Source organism: Spermophilus citellus (assembly GCF_964194105.1).
Source record: "Spermophilus citellus genome assembly, chromosome: 6".
Lineage (NCBI taxonomy): Eukaryota > Metazoa > Chordata > Mammalia > Rodentia > Sciuridae > Spermophilus > Spermophilus citellus.
The window spans coordinates 39,614,547-39,634,210 of record NC_138187.1 but is presented as its reverse complement, the minus strand read 5'-3'; the positions used below and the strand labels follow the sequence as shown (position 1 = coordinate 39,634,210).

Genomic DNA, 19,664 nt, shown 5'->3' with positions numbered 1-19,664 from the left:
GCCCGACTTGGAGCCTCTGCAGTCGTGGGCTTGTTACAGGCAGAGAAGGTCTTGGCCAGGTCCACACAGTCCTAGGGCAGGGCCAGTGTGTGTGAATGGGGGGGACAGAGACAGGGGTCTGATCCCTTCGCTTCTGAGGACTTCGTGAGGCCCAGGAAGGATCAGAGCCAATGCAGTGACAGAATGAGTGCCCCTTGAGCCAACTGAGCACCTGGCATCCTGGAAATGCATTAGGACAGGAGTCAGGGACCTGGGCTCCTGCCCTGGAACACTACATTCTTGGAACATGAGCTTCATCAATGAATAAATGGGTGGGTAGGTGGATGGATGGATGACTGGGTGGGTAAATGGGTGGGTAGATGGACGAATGGGTGAGTGAACGGATGAATGGATGGGTGACCCACTGAATGGAGGGATAGGTGGATGTGTGGGTGGATGGATGGGTGGAGGAATGGGTGCATGGATGAGTGGATAGATGAATGCATGGGTGCATGGATGAGATGGATGGATGAATGGATGGATCAGGATGGATGGGTGAATTCACGTATGGGGTTGGGCTTATGTATGGATGGGTGGATGGATAGGTAGATGAATGGTTGGGTGGATGGATGGATGGATAGATGAGTGGATGGGTGGGTACATGGATGACATGGATGGGTGGATTAGTGGGTGGGTGGGTAGCTGGATGAATGGGTGCATGAATGGGTGGATAGATGGATGCAAGGTGCCTGGTTGGGTGGATGGATGGACAGACGGACACATGGGTGGATAGATGATAAGGGAATAGATAAACATATTTCTGGGTGATGCAGGATGTAGAATGAATGATGAATATAGATGTCCCTACAGGGATATGGAAAATGACAATGTCAGTATGCACAGGGGTTTGGAAGAAAGCGAGTGTAGAAGCCCCCAGATCAAGAGACTCACCTACATCACCAAACTGCATACGGAGATTACAAAGCCCAGAGAGGTGGCTTGACCAAACTCAGAGGGTCAGGCAGTAGCAGGGCTGGCCAGATGGATTTTTCTCCCACCACACCCTACCTGGGAGAAGTGGGGTCTGAAGCAGGTCAGGTGCCCCATGGAGTTGACCGATCTATCCAAGCAGACAAGTCAGTTAGAGACGCCGGGGCTGTATGTGATTACTACTGATGCTCTGCAGCCTCGGAGGGCAATTCCTATGTGCCTAGCCCGGAGGGATTCAAGTTGGACAAGGCCCTGTGGTTTGTGACATGAGGGGACTTTCACACCCCCTCAGTTTGCTCATCTGTGGAATGGGGTGGGGGTCCAATTTGTGCCTCTGAAGACTGCTGGGCTGGGCCTCCAGCCTCCTGGGCCTACCTCCTCCCACCCCCCGGTTCTTGTCCGCCCCAGCCCTACATCCTGCATGTTGGCCACGGGGTAGCTGTCCCCTTGGCCTGTGATGGGTGTGAGAAATGAGGGCCTGGCGGATACCGCGTGGCGGACGGCTCCCTGAGGGGCTGTCTTGGCTCTCTGCACCCAGGACGTTACCAAGATGTATCTAAAGGTTGGGCCAGGGAGCCCAGGAAATGTTTAACTTTGAAAAATGGACCTTCACAGCTCATTAGGCCTCAGCAGCGTGGCCTGGCACCTCCGGCGGCCTGGGGGAGAGGGAGATGCCAGGGCATGAAATCGCTGAGGTATTTAAAGGCCGATTTTGCATTCCTGACCAGCAGCGTCTGCCTGCCCAGCCCAACAGTACCAGGCTCTGGGTCGGGTTGGTGCATTGTGTCCACGAGCCCAGAGCCCAGGGCGGGCAGGGGGGCTGGTGGGCCAGAAGGGCTGGGCATCGGGGCTCCTGTTGTTTCCTGAGCCCTGTGACCTGATCTCACGTTGGACCCTCCTGGAATCTGCCACTGGCTCTGTGACCTCGGACAAGGCCCTTCTTGACTCTGGGCCTCAGTTTCCACAATCGCACGGTGGTCTGTGTGCCAAGCGGCACTTCAAGTCTCAGAAGCGGAGACTGGTTATAAAGGGCCCCAAGGGGCAGTCGAGAGGAGCTCAGGGGCATAGCAGCCTTGCTTAGGGACACAACCGCAGGGCACCGGCCTGGACCCAACTGCAGGCCCCCAGTGGCCCAGTTCACACCGTGGTGGCTGCAGGGACCGGCCCCGCTGCTGTATGGGCTCCCTCGGCTCTGGGTGTCTGCTCATCCTCTGGGGGTGCTTCTGTCCCCCGAGCCTAGCAGGTGGGTTGAGGGTAGGGAGTAGGGCTAGGAGCCAAGAGTTGCACCGAGGGGCACATCTGCATGGAGCCAGGAAAAGACAGCCAGGAAAAATCGGAGCTAATCATTAGAGGTGGCCGCTGCCACAGCTCTCCAAACACGGAAAATTGCATTACGTTAGCTTCTGGTCTTCGTCCTGGATCCGCCGCAGCAAAGTCGTGAGCAGGCTGCTGGGGGCTGGTGACCTGCCGGGCTGCAGCTGCCTCTGGCGGAGCGGGGGCTGGAGGGCAGGGCTGTTCCAGGAAGTTTTTTGATTCCTGGAGCTCTGTCCTCAGTCCTCGCCAGCTCCAGAACTTTCTGAGGGCTCTGTGACCTTGGGCAAGTTACCTCCATTCTCTGAGCTTCTGTTTCCTTAATTGGAAACAGAGGAGCTTCCTTAATTCCGACTGACCTCACAGAGTTGTGGAATTAAGGCGGAAGCTTGAGTGGCTTCCTTCCAAAGTCCTGTAGGGAACAGTGGTGCTCCCTGCCCTGGACGTGGGGGGTCTCTGTGTGTGGCAGTCCCGCTCTGCTGCCTGGGCTGTTACTCTTTCAGCCTCAGTTTTGTCATCTGTGTAGTGGGCACAGGCCAGTCTCTCCATTAACATGACCCAGGATTCAGCCCCCACCCAGGCAGCCCCATCTCGACCCTCCTTGGGGTTGGGGGTCTCAGAAAGTGAGTGCCGTGCTGTTAGTCCCCCAGTGGGCAGGTGCTGGGCTCTGAGTACAGGTGTTGTTTCCTTTCTCTGTATCTTCTTGGGTTCTGGTAGCTCCTGGGTGGTGGGGAGCCCAAGCCCTGGAGGCGTTTACAGCTGTATGGTTTCATTCAGGAGAACGGGGGCTCATGGAGAGCCCAGGAGAGCCAGGAAGAAGTGGGGCTGGTTTGGAAGGAAACGCAGGGCAGAGTCCTGTCGGGGCTCCCAATGGGCCTGCTCAAGCAGACAGGTGTATGCAAATCCCGCAGCGAGGGCTTGGATGGCCTCCCGCGCCCGGGTTGGGGAAGTGTGTACCATGTAGAGCATGAACTTGAGTAAGGCGGTGGGGGGGACCCCCACACGGCTGCAGGTCCTCACACGGAAGCAGACTCCTGCACAGGGGAGGCACACTTACAGAGGAGCCTGTGTGCACAGTCGTGTCACACCCCGGTGGTGCCACGACTCACGAAAACAGCCCGGGGCTGCAATCCACACACGTGTGCATCCTCCGTGCGTCCAGACAGCTGTGTGCACCCACACTGGCCCCTCCTGCTCGTCCCCATGGCAACCCAGCAGTGTCCTGGTGAGGCGCAGAGCAGGTGTCTGGGAGACCTCGGTTGGTACCAGGAGCCACGTGATGGCTCCCCAGAGTGGCCGGGCCAATCGGAGACCCTGGGCAGAGGCTCCGGGCTGGGGAAGCCTTCCGGAAGCCCCCGTCTGGCTGTGATTCGTGCAAGGATGAGCAGGACACCCCTGTCTGGCTGGGCCGCCTGCCAGTGCTCAGCACTGACGAGCCCTGGTGGGATCGACTAGCAGGTGGACCTTCGTTTGTCGTCTTGATCCTACTTTCTGGGAAGGGAAACCGAGGCTTGAAGCTGCTGCTTCCGTGAGCCCCCAGCCCAGTCAGACACAGGCCCCTTCCTTTCCCTCTCCCACCTCCATGGAGGACGGAGGGACCTGCCCCCAACTCCAGCTCCATCTCCCAGGCTCGGGTGGAGGAGAAATGCTGTCACCTGAGGACCAGTGGGTCCTCTCTGCCAGGTGGCTCCCTGCTTCTTCTTGCCATTTGGCTAATTGTCAAAGACCTTTGCTGCAAGACCTGGGCCAGGCCCCTCCCATCTGCCTGTGAAGTCACCCGCTCAGTTGGCAGGGTTCCCATGGCAACGGCAGTGACGTCACAAAGGGCTGGAGGAGGACGGCTGGAGGGAGGCTGGGGTGAGGCCGGGAGGGAATTCCTGATTTCTCTCAGGCCTTCTAGAAAGATGAAACTCTGGCCACCAGTCACCCAGTAGGCATGGGCTGTGACACTGGAAAATAGGTCCCCAACCTTCCCTTTACCGCTCTGTGAGTTAGGAAACCCCTCTGTGAAGCCGTCAGCTCACCTGGGACCCAGAGCCTCTTCTGTCCAGGTGCCAAGTCCCTTGCAGGAGCAAGGACATGAGGCATGAGCCTCAGATGCTGGGGTGTCACCATCATGTGCCTGGCTGGCCTGACTGCTCCCGCCAAGGACTGCCTGGCTTTGAGGGTGGCTGACAGCTCCTCACCAGATCATTAGCTGTTCCCCGACAGCTGTCTTTGGGGCACATGGGTCCACACTGGAATTTCTCTTTGGACTGGCTGAAGAATCGTCTCAGGAAAAGGAAGCCGTAGGACAGGGGACCCATCACACCCTGATAGCAGCAGGACCACCAGGTGCCCCTGCCCAGTGGGGACAAACTCCACTCCCTGCAAAAGTGGATGCACAGCCCAGTGCTGGAGAAGGCACTTTGACATCCCCGCCGCTTCCTCTCAGGTCCTCATCCTGCTGCTCCGGGCACATGTCTTGGGGCAAGATGGTGGCCTCAACAGGCCCGTGGAGGGTCTGCAGCAGCAAAATTGCCTGGCGCTGCAAGGATCCAGCTGTGGGAATCCTGTGCTCCTGCCCTCCCCGACCTCCTCAAGCCGGCCTCTGCCCCCCTCTGCTGCACCCCAGGGCTGAGATGCCCCCGGGAGAGGGAGCCCTCTGAACCCAGGGCAGGTGTGGACCCAGGCCTGGGCTGCATCCTGCCCGGGGGCAGGGAGGGGCGTCTCCTCCCGACTTGTAGAACCAGGTGTGTTCTGGCAGAAGGGCCCCGCGTTCATTCACTGGCCAGCTGTTCACTTGGCAAATGCTGTTGGGCCTCCCCTGTGCCGGAGGGAGAAGGCCGCGCTGGGAAATGACCACAGGGCCTTGCACTAGCCGGGACAGCGGCTCCTCTAGGTGGAGCAGGCTGGAGGGGCTTCACAGAGGAGGCAACCTGGAGGTGACTTACCCGGCCGAGCTGCTCCTTCCTCACCCGGAGACCTGGGAGAAGTCATTGTCCTCCCAGTCCTGGGGTTCTCAGCAGGGTCAGGGATGGGGGGGAGAAGGCGGGCACGGGCAGGGCAGAGAGAGCCCCATCTCTCCCTCGGCAGGAGAGATGCCAAGTCAGGCTCCAGAAAGGAGGGGGAGGGCATCACGGGCTTGAGGCCATGATGTCCCCTGGCTGAGACCTCTCCTGCCCCTGGCCAGCACTGGCACTCAGGTCAGTCCTGTGACGGTTCTGCCCCGGTGCCCTTCCAGGGGTGCCGAGGCTCTTAGAGGGGTGTGTGCAGGAGGGAGTCCCTGCTGGGAGCACCAAGGAGCCCCTCTCTTCTCTCAGCCTCCACTGCCCCCCACCTCTCCAGGAGGGACAGACACCTGCAGGCTGACCCCGCTGGCTCAGTCCTGGAGCGGCCAGGGCAGGCCTGGGTGGCCCGTGTTTGGAGTTTGGCCCTGGTTTCCATCCATCCACGGGGTTCAGTGTGAGAGAACCATACCCCAGAAGCACCTTTGCCCAAACCAGTCCACATGTCCAGTATGATTTCAGGCCCCAGGGTGGTCCCCGCCTCTGGCCCCTGCCCTCTTTCTGGAAATCCATCTCCCTTACCCCTGCCTGTCTAGAGCATGGTCAGCCTTTGCCACATTCAGCAGGGACAGGGATGCAGAGTGGAGCACAAGGCTCCTCCGCAAGGCCACCGTCCTGTCGGAGCAGGGTGGCAGTTTCGAATCTCCGGCAGGTGGCTTTCTGCTCCTCAGTTTCCTCCTCTGTGTGTTGGGTCTGTGACGACCTCTGCAGATTCTTGGGGTTGGAGTGTGGAGAGATGAGGAATAAGGTTGGGCGTGTAGTGAGTGCTCCACAAACACGCCCACTGTCACCGTCACCCTGGTCAGGGTCAGGGTGAAAACGGAGGCTGGCTCAGGAATTGCTGGAAGAGGGGAGAGAAACAGGTGTCCCCACTGTTGGGGCAAGAGCTGGCTAGTCGGGTGCAGCAGGGAGGAGGCAGAGCCAGTGGGATGCAGCAGGAAGAGGCGTCGGTGACTGTCCTTCCTGTACCCAGGGAGTGTCCTAGCGTGCTCCGGGCAGTCCCAGTCTTGGGGATGTTTTGCATCTGTATAGATGTCTCTTTTATTTCGTGCCAGCATTTGAGCATCTCACCAGATTTGGAGCCAATTAGAGTCCAAGGAAACCTCAGCTTTCATTTCAGGCAAACAAGCAAATTTCAAGCCTCATTTTCATATTTCTAATAAGCACTTATCAAATTTACAGCTCTTACCTACAATTCGTCAGGTTAATGCCTTCGGAATATTCCCGCCACCCCTCTGCAACAATTTTCCTCTCCTGCCTTGCGCGGCTCACTGGGGGAGCTCTCTCTGACTTGCCTAAGCAAATTAGCACATCAGCTTCCTGGTGGGGCAAGGAGTGATTGTTTGGGCTGCGGTCATGAGGGCGGGTGGAGTGAGGGGTCCCCAGGCATCGCTAGCTCCAGTGTGGTTCTTCCACAGCATCCAAAGCACTGTGCCGTCTCCGGCCACCAAATGCTAATTACTACCAAGACTATATTGCCTGGCATTGAAAGATGCATATATATTATATGCAACATAATATATATTATATGCAATATAATATATATATATGCAATACTTTCTTTTTTAATTTCAAGATCCATATATATAGTATTTACATATATATATTATATGTATAATACATAATTGTTTTTTTCACTTAAGAAAATACTAAAAGGAAATATAAACTGTGGCTCGCCCATCCAGAGGAGCTTCAGAACCATCTCCTCCCCTTATTCTCCTTTAAGGGTCAATTTGTTCCAGGGTTTGTACCACCCTTGAAGAAAAACTTTTAAAGAATTAAAATCATGAATTTTTTTCTGCATACAAAAAAAAAAAAAGTTCACAGGTCCTAAGTGTACAGCTTGGAAAATTTTTTTTTTTTCACAAGGTGTAACTAGAACCTAAATCTAGAAAAAGAACAAATCTAATCCCCCAAACTACTTCAAGTCCCTGCTCCTGGCTCCTAAGGGCATCGAAGAGCTTCCCTTGGCTTGGCACCTTGTGGAAATGGACCCCAATGCATGCTCATGGTCTGGCTCCTTCTGCACGGTTCACTGTGAAGTTCATTCTCCCTGCAAGTTGCAAGAGTGCTGCTTCAGCTTCATGGAAGGGACATCCCCCAGCTGACTCCACCTCCTCCACCAGGGGCATTCAGGTGGGCTACTGCAAACAGTGTCACTAAAACATCCTTGTGCCTGTGATGTGGGGATATGTGCTCTTCTGTCTCTCTGTGCTGGGAATGGACTTGTAGGGTCTGCTCATTCACTGATCTTAAAAGTTTCCAAGTTGCTGGGCGCAGTGGCCCATGCCTATAATCCCAGCCGCTGGGGAGGCTGAGGCAGGAGGATCGAGAGTTCAAAGCCAGCCTCAGCAAAAGTGAGGCACTAAGTGAGACCCTGTCTCTAGATAAAATACAAAATAGGGCTGGAGATGTGACTAAGTGGCCAAGTGCCCCTGGGTTCAATCTCTGGTACCAAAAAAACAACAAAAGACCAAACCCCCCCAAAAAATAGTTTCCAAGTTGCAATATATGCCTTAATGTCCTTAAAGTGATTGTGCAATAGTTAATAAGAAGGGGGTGTATGATGGATTTCATCATTTTGCTGTTGAACACTTTGGTGGTTTTCCTTTTTTTTTCTCTCTCTCTTCTATATCGAATGGCAATGGCACTCTTTGGCCACACACTCATTCTTTCCTCTCTCTGGGATTATTTCCCTATGATGCATTCTCAGGAGGAGGACATTTGGGTGAAGGGGGTGTGCTCTTGTGGACTGTCAGGTGTGTGGCAGGTGATGCATACAGTATGTGCTGTATATGCAGAAGGGAAGGAGTCATTAGGGACCTTGTGTGAATGAGCTGCGGAACCCTGTGGAGGGGAGAACAGCCCGGGAGCTTGGGGCTTTCTCCTCCCTGGTCAGAGCAACCAGCATCTCCAAACAGTGATCCGGCTGCCCGTTTCTGGACTCCACCTCAATGTAATCATCACGTGTATATTTTTTTTTCTAACCTCGTTCTTTCTGTCAACATTATCTGACCACAATGAGTGGCACCTGCTTGTTTCCTTGCAGAACATTCCAATGTAGGCAAGATCGTGGGCTGGTGCAATCAGGGCTGGGAGGGGCCCCCTCTGTTGCACACCGTGGAGTCTCTCTGAGGCTCATTCCCCGTGGTCTCAGGTGCATGCAGCCTCATGCCAAACCGTGTCCCAAAGCAACCCTGAAACCCTTGCCCTCGGAGCAGCACATGTGTCCCTGCAGCTCCACACTTTCTTACCCCCACCCTACCCCAGGACCACGGTAGACCTCAGGTCTGCAGCAGCCGGTTACGTTCCTGCATCTTATCTTTTTAATTTGAATTTCCCTGATGCATAATGCAGTTGAGCATCTTGGGTGGGGTCTCATGGCCACTAGGATGTTGATGGGCCTCTTCCAGACCTCTCCTTGCAAGGGTGGGAATAAATCCTTCCCTGCCCCCACATCATCAATGTATTTTCCCATATTATCTTTGAACATGTACAGCTGTGGGGGGGTGGGGCTGGTAGAGCACTCGCCTTGCATGTGTGAGGTACTGGGTTCGAGACTCAGCACCACATAAAGGTAAATAAATAAAGGTATTGTGCATCCACAACTACAAAATAAAAAAATAAATAAAGGTATTTGAGAAGAAAACGTACAGTTCTTTTCCCATTTAGGTCTATACTCAACCTGGATTGATTTAACACATGGTGTAAGGAAGGGGTTCGATTGCCTTTTCTGCATATAGACATCTAATGTATTGAAAACTCTCCCCTTTTCCTATTGATACGTTGTGTCTCCTCTGCTATACCAAGGCCTGGGTCATAGTTTCTGGATTTTCTGTGTGGTTCAAGGGTTCACTTATCTAATCCTTTGCTAATTACCATAGCTTTATATCCAATTATAATTCCATGGTAAAGTAAGAGCCCCACTCAACTATGTTCTTTTCATTTAGGCTCTTTACCCTTCCCTATCAATTTTAGAATTGATTTGTCAAATTTCACAAAGAGAGAGAGAGAGAGAGAGAGAGAGAGAGAGAGAGAGAGAGAGAACAACACACACACACAAACACACACGTATTTTTATTAGGATTAAATAGAATCTATAGATCAATTTGCAGAATCTTAACTTTTTAAAATCAATGTGTATTTTGTACTTATTGCAGATGTCTAGAGACACAGCAGGCCTTTGTATGTAGATTTTCCATCTAGAACCCCAAAGAAGCTCTTATTAATCATTATAATTTTCACCTTCTTTTTGAATTTTATGTACACAACCAGATCTGTGAATGCCCAGAGTTTTACTCTTTCCTTTCTGAGTCTTAGAATTTCCATTTCGTTTTCTTGCCTTACTGCAATGGCTCAGATCACTAGTGTAGTTTCAAACAGAAGTGCTCCTAGCAAGTGTGTCCTTGCTTTGTTCCTGATCTCAAAGGAAGAGCTTTAGTTTCAGCATTACGTGTGTTGACTGCTGTAAGTGAGGCGCATCGATTTCTCTTTTGACAAATGACTTTGCAGAAGAATTGGGCCAAATCACCACACCTCACCAGCACTGTGCTGCCCTGGATGTTACCTTTGGTTTTGCTTTGTCTTTTTGCTGTCGCTGTTGTTTAGGTCATTGTTTATTTGATGAGCACGATTGGTATCTCAAGGTATTTTGTAAAAATCTGCAATTCTCCCTGATGAGGTGAGAGGCCGAGTTTATCTGTTCATCAGGTGACGGTTGCTGCTGTTTCCCTAATCAGTTTGAATGCGTCCTCTACACAGTGAAGACAGTTATCCTTCCCCTCCCACAGTCATCACAAGTGTTTCCCATAGTTTTTCATTTTTGTCATTTTTTCAGTGTTCCTTCTTGTTTTTATTTGGCTTCTCTTTTCTTTTACCACTTATTCTATGCCTTCTGAGCTTGGAAAGCCTGTCTCTCTCCTGAGGCCTGATAAGTATTGGATTCTGTTTTTATCCGGCTTTTTTTTTAATGGCTTAATATTTCATATTTAACCGTTTTACTCCGTCTGGAATTGGTGGGGCCGTGGGATGGGAAGTGAGGAGTTAATTACCACTTGCAGTTTACCAGGGGAAGGGGCCTCATTTGCACTTCCAGAGTCTCTAGGGTCTGTCTTCCCAGGTCTGTGCTGAGCGGAGAGAGATTAAAGGAAGGAGGGAGGTGGCATCCTGTGCTACCAGCTCTGGGGTTGGGGAGCCTAATTACCACTGGGACAGTCCTGATGGCTGCTTTGCCTGAGCTTATCCAAAGCAGAGCACTGTTACCCCAGCTTGGTCACCTCCCTGGAACCTCAGGTACCTCTTAGTGTTTGAGACTTAGTTTCTCATCTGCAGTGGGGTGGGGTGTGAGGGGGTCTAATGACACCGGTGCTGCAGAGGGCTGTCCCTAGAGCAGACAAGCCGAGGACATGTCCTGCAGAAAACAAGAGCCAGGCGGGCTCAGGACAAATCCCAGCTCTTCTGTGAGACCTTGGGCGAGTGACATCATTTCTCTGAGGTTCGGTTTCTGCATCGGAAAAGCGGGATAACAGTACTGTTGTTCCCACCTCAAGGGGCTTGGGGATGGTTCAGCAAGACAACCCACCAAGTCGCATGGCACTGGGGGCTCTGCACTGTTGCTGTCTGGGAGGATCCTCCTTCAGAGATGGGGCCTGCATCCTAGTGTGGCTGTTTCTGGGTGTTGGACCCTGGACCAGCTGTGATGGGGGTGGGGAACTGGCACATGGGCCCAGCTCCCTCCCCAGCTCTGAGGAGGCTGAATCTGTCCCTCCTTTCCCTAGACTGGGTGGTGAGAGGTCTCTTTGTCCCTGACCCAGGCAAAAGGATCGGCACGGCTTGGAGATGTCTGTGATGCACACACACATATGCTTACACACGACCACACACATGCACCCTCACACGCCTGCATGGACACACATGCACATTTGCAACCAGACCCTCTGTACATACCTGGTCACACCTAGACACAGCGACTCGGGCGCAAACCCTAGACAGTGTCCACTTACACCGTGCTCACGTTGGCTGCTCCCCGACCCTCATTCCTCCTGGCCAACAGGCTTTCCTGAGCCTCCCGGGGACACAGCCCAATGTCCTGTCCACCAACAGGGCCTAGATCCTCATCCTGGACAGGCTAATTCCTGAGGGTCTGCCCATGGCCTCCCCTGGGACATTTACACTGTATTCAGGGTCTGCCCAACAGGTTGTGGCACAGAGACCATCTGTGGCCAAGAGGGCAGGGAGATGAGTGGCCAGTGGGTGTCAACCAGGTCCCTGGTGCTGTGGAGTCCCTGTGCCCAGAGAAGGAAGGTGGGTGGGGCCTGGAGACCTGCCTGAGGCCCCCCAAGAACAGCCCCAGCCAGCCCCGGTGTGGGTCACCCTGGATGCCCAGGAGCCCCTCCCACCACAGCATGGGTTGGCTTGGGATTCTGGAGGTAACGGGCTGGGTGTGGGGGAGATGAGCCCACCAGCCCACCTCTCCCGCCTGACTCCTCCTCCTCAACCCAAGATCCCCCTGAAGACGTCTCTGTGTTGGGGACCCCTCCACCATGGGTCCCTGGGAGGCATGGACACGCCAGGCCTGGACATCCTCAGCGGCTTAGTGTCCAGCACACAGTGGAAAGCAGGCAGGAACTTGGGTCAGAGCACCTCCTATTCGCTGAAGACCTACTGTGTGGCAGAGCCAGGACTGGTGGGCTCCATCTCAAGTGAAGCCTCAGCCCTGTCCAACAGGACTCAAGGTCGGCTTCTGGCCTGGCGGAGCTCCTGGAGTGGCGGAGCGGGTGACGCGGTAGCTGGACTGTGAGTGGTGAGGAGCCAGCTGGGTAAATACAAATATGGGACAGAGGCTCCCAGGCAGAGAGCCCGCCAGCCCAGAGGCCCAAGGCGGGACTTGCTGGGTGACAGGGAGGGACGTGTTGGGGGAGGCGTCAGTGTCTAAGGGCTGAGTTTGGAGGAGCCAGAGCCCGGCCCCAGGTGGGCAGGTCCTGGGGGTCAGCACAGGGCCAGGCGGGCAGGGTGGGAGGTGGTGGCAACATCCTGGGGCGGGGTGGCACAGCTGCGGGAGGCCGGACTGCTGGCATCAGCAGGCCCCCCTCCTCCCACCTCGCTAAACAATCATTGCACAAAATATGCAAATGGTATAATTACTGTTATTTGTTTTGCTGATATAAGTGTTTGAAATGCAAATGTCAAGTTTGGGCGCTGTCGGTTTTTCCCACCCCTCTTACCCGGACATTTGCAAGTCGATGAGTTGTTCCCCGTCCTGGCAGAAGGAGGAGACTGGGGTGCCCCCACTTCTGAGGCCCCGGGGAGCCTCCGGGCAGCAATGGAGTGCTGCTTCTGCATCGTGTGTGGCTGCCCGTGTGTGTGGCTGCCCGGGCCCCTCCCTGCTGCGCACAGTGGGTGCCCGAGATTGGAGCCTTGGCTTCCTTTTCCCGCCTACCAGCTGTGCAGTCTGGCCCCTGAGAGCCTCAGTTTACCCCTCTGTGTAATGGGAACCCCTGGTTCCTGTCCAGGCCCCACCTGACCCAGGGCCATTGAGTCGATGGGATTGGGCCTTCGTTCTCATGGGCAAATTTCCCCATCTGTCCTAGGCATTTAGAGTCCACCCATGGTCTTGGAGGGCCTGATGAGTCTCCAGATATCATAGAAAAACCTGTGTGTGTGGTCCGGTGTGGTGGCGCACACCTGTGATCCCAGGTGCTCAGGAGGCTGAGGCAGGAGGATCTCAAGTTAAAGGTCAACCTGGCAACTTAGTTAGACTCTGTGTTGAAAATATAAAGGGGGCTGGGGATGTACCACTGTGGCAGAGGGCCCCGGGTTCAACCTCCAGTAACACATATACAACTGTGTTATTTCCAGGGCGTCCTCAATGGTCACCTCTGCAGCCCAGGTGGCCTCTGAGATCAGGGGAAACCAAAGCGGGGTGGGGAGCTTTCCGGAGCTTGTTAGGGGCACCCCAGCAGGTGGTGTGGCTCAAAGGCCAGTTCTATCCCAGTCTTACAGGTGCCACCTCACGCCCTGTGGCGCTGTGGTCCCAGCAGCTCCACCTCCTGGGCCGCCTGGATCTGTGCCAGATGCAGACGGGGTGCTACCTCCGCCCCAGAACAGCCCCCAGGGCCGTGGTGTCTGGTTTCCCAACTTTAACGTCAACTGAGCTCCCCCCCTCCGCCCCCCCACCAGCACGTCCACAGCACGTCCACGTCCACGTCCACGCGGCTGTTACTGATGCAGGCCCTTCAGACACGTGGGTTTCTGGTGGTAATATGAGTGCTAACTTAAAGCCACCTTGAGTCACCTGCCTTCCTGTGGAGACAGAGCACAGTCCCAGAGACCCCCACCTGCCCGGCTCCCTAGCGGGTCCATGCATGGCCCTGGCCGAGTGGCCTCCCGCTCAGCCCCCTGGGGCCCTGCTCTGGGGGTCCTGGCAAGATGCTGCACTCAAGCTCAGGCTGGGTTGAGGGATGCATTGGATGCTCAGGCCGGGTGTGCCGAGCAGCAGCTGAGAGTGTGTGCACGTGTGTGCAGGCGTGCTCCTGTGTGTGCCCACACACGCATGTGTCTGCATGTCCACATGCGTGTGTGCACTGGTGTGTGCTCACCGTGTGTGCTCCAGGACAAGAGCCTGACCTGGGCGCAGCACCCCGCACTGGGTGTTAGCCACGCAGAACTGGCACAGCCGGGGAGGGACCAGCGGCCCCGGACCTGCCCAGTGGCCTGGCCTCTGCTCAGTGGCTCCCGGGCGCAGTCTCTCCTTGCTTCCCTGGAAAGTCCAAGAGCTGAACACAGTGTCTGGGGTCGGGCCTCTCACATTTTCTCCGAACTCAACGTCATTGTAAAGTGGGGCTCTGTGCTTGAGGCCTCCACCATCCTGCCCTCCCCTGGGCTTCCCTGGATGCTTGACTGGGCGGGGGACCATCAGTGCCCTGTGTCCAGCGTCCATTCGCAGGGGATCATGGGGAGGAAGCCCTTGGGCCTGGGTCCCCGGGCTCATCTCAGCCTGGAACCTCCTGCTGTTTTTATTTCAATTACCTTTTCCAAGACAGGTTTAGCCTCATTACCATATTCAAATACAGTCCATTATTATTTGAATTAGCTGTTAAGTAATTAGCTCTAATTGATGAACATTCCCCCCACTTCCCCACATATTTTTTGGTTATTTACATCCGCTTCTAACCAACAATTTTAGGTAATTACATGCCAGTCACTCTTCTATTTGCACACACGCGCACTTCCTCCGGCGACAGGTTCTCCTCCTCGTCTGCCTTCGACAGGGCTCCTGCCTGGCCCTGGTGGGGTGGGCGGGGGCAGGCCTGGGCTGATGGCTCCCGCCCCCCCCCCCCCCCCCCCCCCCGCGGAGGGTTGCTGTGGGCAGCACAGGGCTACGCCCACCCTGCACCACCTGCAAAGGCTTTGTCCTGCAGATGCCACCTCCTCTGGTCACTCACCTCCTCCACCTGTGGCACCTCCCACCCAGCCCTTCAGCATCTTCATTCACCAAGAGCTCAGAGTGGTGGCATCACACCTGGGACCGGGCCTTGTCACCACATCCAAGCTGTGTGACCCGGGGGAAAAGGATTCCTCTGCGCAGCCTCAGTGTCTCCATTTGCAAAACAGGGGTGGAGTGCCACCTCCCAGGGACAGAGAGTGGAATGAGAGGCTGCCTGGGGTGGACATGTCACCTTGGGCAGACCGGGAGTCTCAGCACTTGTCCATGCTGGGCCTTGGCCTGAGGCTGCCAGTTCTCCCCTCATTTTCTCCTGCATTCAGGATGGCCTGGTGGGGCATTAGTGTCCTGTCTCCAAGAAGCAGGTGCCCTGGGGTGGGGAGGGACCTTCTGGGACCGCAGGGCTGGTGAACTCCCCAGGGTCATTGCTTAGCCAGACTGGCCTCCATCTCATGGAGGTCAAGTGAATCAGGGGACACAGGGAGCCTTGAATGTCCCCACTAGGCTGGTCCTTCCAGGACTGCAGCCCAGAAGGGGACCAACCCCTGGGCCACATCAGAGTGGCCGAGGATGGAACTGGTGTGGTGACCACTTGCTCCTGGGTGCCTTGCAGCCCAGCTGCTGCCTCAGACCAGCTGTCTGTGCCTCTGCCCCGAGGGCCCTGGTGCAGCAGGAAGTCCCCTGCTCTCTCCTGTCATTGAGGCATAACCACAGCAGTAAAGTGCACAGGGGACCAGTGTCTGGTGGCTCTAACAGGCAGGACCTTCCACAGGCTGAAGCCACCATGGGCGTGCAGCTTCAGACCTCTCCTCTGTCTCTCCGCAGTGGGCACTGCCTTGGCGACCGTTTGTCCAGCCATTGTCCTTCTGTGTCCTGAAACCAGGAGAAGATGCCTGTGACCCCTGCAGGCACGAGTCCACTCGTCTGTACTCCTCAGCTGTGCTGGGTGGCTGATGGGCCCTGACCCACAGGTAAGGGACATTCTTGCTCATCACACGCTCGACAAGGGGGCAGGGCCACCTCCTTAGGGGCTGTGAGGTAGGCCCTGGGCTGGCGCAGTCCGGAAGGGGACGAGGCCAAGCCAAATGTCCTTCAGGAAGAAGTGTTGCTCAGGGACTGAGTCCTGGTCAGAGGTGGCTGTCCCTGCAGGTGGGCGAGGGCAGAGGGGCTGCTCAGGAGTGGGCAAGAGCAGCTGGAGGTGTCGGGGAGCTGGAAGGGGTCCAAATAGGTGGTGGCCTTGCTCGGGGCCTGTCACAATGCCCCCTGACGAGCCAGGACAGCCCTGAGATTGATGTGCATGTGGAGTCACGTGGTATGGCCTAGGTGACAAGGTTTACCTGGCTTCATCCTGAACCCAAGGCAGGTTCTTGCATGCAACAAGGCCTCCCGGAGGGACGGGGGCTGGGTCTTCGGCCTCCGCCCAGTGCTAGGCCAGGTGCTCCGGGCCCTGCTGGGAAGTGCCTGCTGAAAGTCTCACCTGCAGGTGGCAGGTGGCAGGTGAGCTCATTTACCGCACTCCCCACGGGCTGCCTCTCAGGCAACTGGACTTTGAATTCCTCCTGGTGGTCCTTGCTCACCCAATTCTGGACTGAGATTGGGCTCAGATGCAGGTGCTTTGGCTCAGTGTGTGGTCCTGCAGAGCTGTGTTGTCATATGTCACGTGACCAGGAGGAGGTGCTGTTGGGAAATAATGTACTACTTTTTTTTTTTTGGCGCTGGGGATTGAACCCAGGGTCTCTCTACCGCTGAGCCACATTCCACTCAGCCCTTTTTATTTTTTTATCTTGCGACTCAGTTGCTCAGACTGGTCTTGAACTACAGATCCTCTCGCCTCAGCCTCCCGAGTTGCTGGGATTACTGGTGTGCGCCACTGTACCCATTTCCATTTGGAAACTTTGGATTTTAAGCTCTGGGTTTTCTCAGTGGGTTGCTGCCTCTGCGTTCAGGACTGAAGGTTGTTGGGTTTTGCATTTGTTTAAAGTGACCCAGGGTTTTCTCAAGGCCGGTTTTAAAGGATGGTGAGAGGAAGGGGTTCGGGACTTTGGGGGGCTGTCTCTCTGGTCACATGGGGAACAGAGGCATCTTGACTCTTCCTAGATGTGCCTATTCTACTGGTGTCAAATGGCCACCAGACTTCTCAGGAAGACAGGGTGGACCTGGCCCTGGGGAGGTCCCAGCCGACTTCGCTCCCCCTGCTCCAATGGCTAGTGAAGTTTTTCAGGGGCCTCGCGGGGCCTGGCCATCTCCAGTGGGAGAGGCCCCCAGGGTCGGGCACGCCACTCTCATGTTACAGGTGGAGAAACTGAGGCCCACAGGGGGTCCCAGTGGTTTGGTCTGGGCATGGGTCTCCGGCTCCGGTTCCCAGTCTTTCTCCTGCACAAGGGCACAGGAGTGAACAAGCGTCTGCCCTGGTGCTGGCCACCGGGGCGTCACCTGGCAGGAGACGTGCCCCTGCCTCCGCAGCCTTTCCTTCCTGCTCCCCGTCAGCAGGGACCTCTGAGCTGAGTGCTCCACCAGGGAGCATGGGGTGATGAGCCAGATCGGGGAGCACCTTTCCATCCCAGGAGCAAAGCACCCCAAGACCAAACCTGCGCCTGGACCCCCTGGGAGGTGTCTCTTGGGCTGGGGATTGGGAGTCCTCTTGGAGGAGGTGACCATCCTCAGCTGGAGAGGAATCCGCACTGGAGAGCAGCTGAGCCCAGGCCAAGGGGCTGGGGGGAGTGAAGGGGGGTGTCGCCCAGGGGACTGGCAGGGGCACCGTGAACCCACCAGGTCCCTTCGGTCACCCCTCAGACTCCCGTGGAGCACCTGCCATTAGCCAGACCCAGGTGGGGACTCGCCTCTGCATCCAGGCTCCCTGGGAGGCGCACAGCAGGCGCCCAGCGTCCCCAGGACAGAGGGAGGGGCAGCAGCTCTGGCCACTCTGGTCCTCGGAGACCCCCAGGCATCCAGATAAGCTCCAGGCTGTGGTGGGATGTGGCTCTAGCAGGAGACGGGACTGGTGGAGAGTGAAGTCAGGGAGGTGGGCAGCTGGGGGCGGCTGACCTCAGGCTGGTGGGTGGCCTCGGGCGAGGTGGCGCGGGCAGGGGGATCCTGCTGGCTGCACCCGCCCGCCTGCCCCCTCCCCCAGGCACGCCGTGGTCACTTCCCCTCTCCCAGGCCCGCCTGTCCCCATCCACTCTGCTGACTTGGGACATGAGGCAAGTCACTTTCCACTTCCAACTTGTCAGTCTGTCCACTGGGGCTGGTTTGTCCCTCCTTCGAGGTGGGCATCGGTGGAATCAGGAGCTGCCCTGGACGAGGGGGTGACGGGGACATCCGTGGGTGCCCAGGGCTCCTGCTTTCCTCCCTCCTGGCCGCGCTGTGCTGCACCTCCCGAGCCTGGCAGGTGGCCGACGCTTGTTGAATGGAGGGACATTCCCCAGCCCAGCTACCTGGCCAGGCAGGTGGTGAAGCAGATGGCCCCGCGGCTCCCGCGGCGGGGTCTGATGGCGGCGCGTGGCTCTGCCAGGGCTTCCTCAGGAACCTGGGGGTGGGATGCACTATTTCCAGGGTCCCCACTAGATGCACCGCTTTGTCATCACGAGGAAAGTTTCTGGGCTCCTGTCCCCTCCCTCCTCCTCCCCGTGCCACCAAGGCTGCTTTCATTGAAGCAATGACTAAGAATCCGGAGGGGACTGCTTCTGCGTTCCAATGACCTCAGGGGACCTTGGATGGACTCTGTGTTCAGCACCAGGGACAGAGAGACAAGCCAAGGTGTGAGACAGCAAGACAGACAGACAGACAGACAGGAGGAGGCAGGTGTGGATGGAGGTGGAGCCGGGCTCTGTGGGGGCCTCTGGGTCTCCTTTGAGAAACAGGGATGATGCCACTCCCTGCGGGTGTCCTGCAACTTGCTCAAAGCCACCAGCACGGGCTCTCAGCACCCCTCCCCCGCCCCGCAGCAGGGCCCTGGGTGACAGGCTGGGGTTGGCCTGTTGAGCTGCTGTCCAGAGATCCGCAGAGCAAATAGCCCAGGCTAATTAGCCAAAGGTCACCGCTCTGGAGTTGGAAGTCCTGCCTCTCACAGGCGTGGGGAAGGAGCCTGGGACTCTGACTTAGCAGCTTGGTGACCAGGACAGCTCCACCCCCCGGCCCACAGCTCGTCGCCCAATGGCCCAGCCCATGACCACGACTCTGACCCTGGGCCCACTAGGAACCCTCCAGCCCCAGGAGATGGCATTCCCCTCTCCAGGCTGGACAGGCCCCTGGGAGGCAGAGATGCAGCCCCCAGAATGCCACGGGGCTGCTTTGACCTCCCCCCACACCCCCTGCCCAGGCTGACCATCCGCCCTGCCGTCTCCCACGTCCCCGCTGGGGCGTCCCCTCACGGACCCCTCCTCCCTTCCGGCGGGTTCTGACAGTTTCTCTCTAAATCAATCTATTTTTTAAAAAAAACCTTAAATACATTTATTTTAAAAGGAAGCTTTATAGCACTACACAAATTGCCAACAAGGCTCCCTTGCCATAAATAGAATTCATAATCATAAAAATAAATTCAGTGGAAAGAAAACAATGTTATTAAATTCTAGGCGGATGCTATAGCCCGGGGGGAGGCTGCGAGCCCGAGGTCTGCTATTGCTTTATTAAAAAGAAAGAGAGAGAGGAAGAACAGCAAGCGTACAGAGGTGTTCAAGACTCACCAACCCCGATATGAGACTTTCTTTTTGATGTAATCAGGAACATCGAAAAGAATTAAATTGAGAGTCACTTTCTAATAAAAACGATTCAGCATTATTTTATACCTTGTCAGTGAGGGATTGGATTTGGCTGTATAAGACAGAAACCCAACCACTGTGTGGTTGCACCCCATGGGGGGGTGTTGTATTTTTTCTCATATAAAGAGGGTGACAGGG

The 19,664-nt window shown here is 56.0% G+C and overlaps 1 protein-coding gene across 2 annotated transcripts in view; it reads left to right on the top strand.

The window, feature by feature from the left end:
* ELFN1 (extracellular leucine rich repeat and fibronectin type III domain containing 1) overlaps positions 1 to 19,664 on the top strand; it is a 64,415-nt gene that overhangs the window by 21,259 nt on the left and 23,492 nt on the right. Inside the window, exon 2 of one of the 2 annotated variants that reach the window (XM_081299624.1) lies at positions 15,595 to 15,740. The exons of the other annotated variant lie outside the window; for it this stretch is intronic. The gene's annotated coding sequence lies outside the window, so the exon portion shown is untranslated. The remainder of the gene's footprint in view (positions 1 to 15,594; positions 15,741 to 19,664) is intronic. 2 annotated transcript variants of the gene reach the window in all.